Source organism: Zingiber officinale, chromosome 10B (genome assembly GCF_018446385.1).
Source record: "Zingiber officinale cultivar Zhangliang chromosome 10B, Zo_v1.1, whole genome shotgun sequence".
NCBI classification, from domain to species: domain Eukaryota; kingdom Viridiplantae; phylum Streptophyta; class Magnoliopsida; order Zingiberales; family Zingiberaceae; genus Zingiber; species Zingiber officinale.
This window is the reverse complement of record NC_056005.1, coordinates 70,615,117-70,619,404: the sequence shown is the minus strand read 5'-3', so window position 1 is coordinate 70,619,404 and position 4,288 is coordinate 70,615,117. Positions and strand designations below refer to the sequence as shown.

General features: G+C 39.0%; 1 long non-coding RNA gene across 1 annotated transcript; it reads left to right on the top strand.

The window, feature by feature from the left end:
• Positions 1 to 1,162: 1,162 nt before the first annotated feature.
• LOC122030032 lies at positions 1,163 to 2,450 on the top strand. Its single transcript, XR_006125288.1, has 4 exons — positions 1,163 to 1,532; positions 1,638 to 1,741; positions 1,861 to 1,976; positions 2,390 to 2,450. It is a non-coding gene; the product is annotated as an uncharacterized LOC122030032 (long non-coding RNA).
• Positions 2,451 to 4,288: the final 1,838 nt, after the last annotated feature.

The window sequence follows — 4,288 nt, the reverse complement described above, 5'->3', positions numbered from 1 at the left end:
ATTATCAAATTTATTGAGATGGTTAATTAATTGAATTGCTAGATAATTAACCTATTGATCAATGAATAGTAAGTCAAATAAATTTAACGTTGATTTAAAATTGAGTAATGAGTGTCATCATAAACTGATTTAATTGACATGGAACTAGATTACTAATCAAATTAACTAAATGGAAAAAGGAAAGAAAGGGGATAAGTTAATAAATTTATTGATCATTCATAGATTAAATAATCAATGGATTAATATATATATTAGGTAGCCCGTGATTGCTAATTAGGGACTTAGTTGAACATGTTAATTGTTATTTGTACTATTGGCAATTGATTGGTTTAATTTAGTTAATCAATATGGTTGGTGGATTTGAGGTTCCTCGTATTGTAATTATTTGCTCCATATTTCCTATGCTTTTAAGTAAGAACGATTCTCGAATTGCCATGTGTTGCTTGATGATATCATGAAATCAAACGAAGGATAATGTAGAGTTTGCATGCCAAGAAAAAAATTATTATTTTTGTTTATGACTGTCAGTGCATGTAAGGTAAGCTAATTTCCTTGTTGATGTGGCAATATAATTGGTAAGGGAATCTGTCTTAAGAAAGGTATGATGAATCTTACCAAAATAAAAGATTTAGGGATTCAACTTACGAAGAATCCGATGAACCTCACCAAAACAAAGGGGTTTGAGAATCCGGCTTAAAAATGGTCCGATGAACCTCACCAAAACAGAGGGGTCTGAGAATCTGGCTTAAGAAGGGTCCGGTGAACCTTACCAACCTTGTACTAGGGTAAAGGTTTGGCCAAATGATCAGAGGTTAAGGTATAAAATAAATATATTTGATGATCTGAATTCTTGAAATTTATAAGTCCTACAAATAAAATAAAAGATAACGAAGGTTAAATATTGAAGGTTAATTCATGGAAATTTGGAGGGTTCATAAAACTAATGTCAGAAATTACTCTCCGTCACTATTTAACATGGTAATTATCAAAATATTTTTGTGAATGCGACGTGTGAGATCTCGGAAATTTAAATAAATAGGGTTATTTCAAAAATAGCCTTATAGAATTTTTTCGGAATTTTTAGAAATTTTCTGGGAATTTTTCAGAGCTCGTACGACGAGTTTGAGGGGATCAATTTCGGGTTCGGATAAAGCCTGTTTGGGATGCCTGTTTAAGTGAGGAAAAGTTTTTAATATAAATACTTTTCTTTTCTTATTCTTTCCCCTAAAACAATCGCCGATCCCATTCCTCTCCTCACCCGAGCTCCTTCCCTCTCTTCCTCTATTCTCTCTCTCGCGGGCAGGCGGCGCCGAAGAGATAGGGTTTCCAGCTCCGGTGATCGGCGATCTTCCTCTACTGGCATCAGCGGCCGTTGAGCTTAGATTCGGGCGGCGCTATTCCTTTCCGGATCACAGACACGAAGTTGCGTCTTCTCTAGCCGATTGCTGAACCTTTTCTTCCTTGAGTGACGCCATTGGGTCGAGCATTTGCCATCCGATCGTCGACGGGAAGAGACCATTAGGGCCTTGAGGGTAAGAGACCGATCCATCCTCTTTTCTGTTCTCTGATTCCGGCCCTAGTTCGGGTCTTCTTTTCCGATTCTTGTTCGCTTCCTCGCTGATTGTGGGTGATCTCAGGTTAGGTCAAGGATTCCTTCATTCTTGTTGTTGATTGAGGGTTAGAGGAATCCTTGGTACACAGAATCGAATCGGGCGACACCTTATGGAGACAATTGGTTGAGGTGAGGTTAGGGTATTGTTTTGATCTACGGTTCCCATGGTGTGATCTACTCTGTTCTAAGGTTGATTTAGGATATTGAGATGATTGTGTGACCGGTTCTTCCTTTCCCTTGCTCACCAGAGGTATCGGGTTGGTGGACAGTAGCTACATTAGGGCTGTGGGGTGCTGTTCTGTTCTTGCTGTGGTGTTTCCTTGCCGGCAGCCCTCAAACCAGCATCAACAGTAGCTTGATTGAGGTATGTGTAGGAGTAATTGATACATGAGCATGTTGTGGATGGATTATACTAGTTGTTGATTGTGTGTAGGTTTTGATCTTGTTGTAGAATGGTTAATTTAGGTTTATGTGTTGAATTAGGGATAATTGGATTACATGATTACTAGATGGTTAGTTATTGTGATTAGAATTAATTGTTTAGATTAATTTAATGGAATGATTAGGGTTAAGGTTATTAATCCTAGTCAACTGTTAGATTTCTAATCTAATTGACGATTATGGATTAGGTAACTAACCCTAATTTAACCATTAGATTAATTAAGTAGATTGAGGTTGTATGGATTAGGGTTTTGCCCTAATTTAGTTTAGGGATTTTATTTAGCTATTCATTTGGATTTAGCTAAATAAAATATATATATTATTTGATTGACACAGGACTCTGATTAGAGACAGGCGTCTCGACCTTGGATTGCTTGATCGTACCTTCTATTTGAGGCGGGTACCCTTTGACTTATCTTTTGATACTGTCTTATGATATGTATAGTTTATATATAGTTGCTAGTGATAGTGGTAGATTTATTTCTTCCCTGGTCTTAGCTAGTTAATACCTATCACATGCTTCATCTGTTAGTTGCTTTACTTCAGGATTGGATATTTACCTCTTGCCATGTATATATATGTTCATAGAGATGCATATCTATAGTGCTCTACTCTACTGGATTAGTTGCTTTACATGTGTGATGCATGCTCTCGGATTCATGATACTTACATCATTGTTATATGTGATGTCTTTGGGTTTATGCTGTTTATATCATGGTTATATATATGCGTTTACCTTTTTGGGCACACACATATATGGAGGAGACTATGTTCAGGTATGTCATATTGTAGCCGCATGCACCATATCGCATGATTGCATGCTGGGCGATTGACGACTCCATTATTGTTGAGCTCGTCGGCCGGCTACATAGGCCTGCACACAACGTGTTTCACTGCATGGGTAGTGGCACAGCATAGTAGGGTGTGTATGGCAGTAGCTCTGTAGTGCTCACTTGGTCCGCCTGGGTAGTGTGTTGCTGCGTGGTAGCAGACGGATCCCTCCCGTCATCGCATACCGGGAGTTGAGAGCATTGCGCTCCCTCACTATGTTTGAGGTAGGAGGATAGGTGTACTCCGACAGCATCCCGTCCACTCGGTCACTCTTCAGGGGCAGTGATGGCAGAGTGCACGGTGTCACAGCCCTACCCACTCGGTCTCACCATTGTGTGTGAGATGGCCGACAGGTGACAGGGGTGACCATGTCATATTGCATCATATGCACGGATTGCATTCGTTATTATTGATGCATTTTGGTGATTGCATATGATTGACATGCATACCGGATACATGCTTTTGCTCTAACTATTTTTATCTCTGTATGTTGACAGTTAGTTGCCCAAGCCTCGCAGGTGAGTACAGTTTATTTCAGTTATGCATCTTCTTATTATTCTTGCTATAGACTGTACTTTATGCCTATTGTTGGTTATTACAGTTTATTTCAGCTTTGCATATCTGTTATACTGTTAGGAGACTGTGCCGTAGATTGTACTGTTAGGAAACTGTTCTATTGATCCTATGGTTTAGGAGACTGTACCTTAGGATATTACTGGTAGTTATATGTTGCTGTACATATCTATTGGATTACCTGCTGAGTTCTTTGAACTCACCCCGTTGTTACTATTTTTCAGGTTGAGGTCGTCGAGAGATATTCCAGTCGCTAGCCCCGTTATCGCGAGGATTTTCTTTGTTGGATTATATTTTGCTTTTGCATCTTATATACTTGTATTGTGAGTTTGTATTGTGGACTTTACATTGAACATTCGGGTTTGCCACTTTTGTTTTCCGCTGCGGTCGTATTTCCATTACTTCGTGGATTTGTTTCTTCGTTGTAGTGGAGTAGGCTGTTTACATATATCTTCGAGATTTTTATATCGTCTTTCCTTATTAAACTGCGTGGATTGATTATATGTTGAATTATGTGGAATGTTGATATAAACTGCGTGGCTTGTTCTTTTGTATTGTATTATTCCGGCCGTGTGTGGCCGAGGTATGGAGATATATGTATACTGAGCTTCATATTGTCCGCCGTACAGGGGAGATGCTGTCGAAATTTCTTCGGACAGGGACTACCTGGGGCGTGACAATTTATTTGGTATCAGAGCGGGTTTACGGTATCTGCTCTTTTTGTATTGGATTCTTGAGTTTATCTGATACCAATTTATTTGGTATCAGAGCTAGGCTCACGATACTTGCTATTCATTTTGGATTTTCGAGGTTTATCTGATACCAATTTAT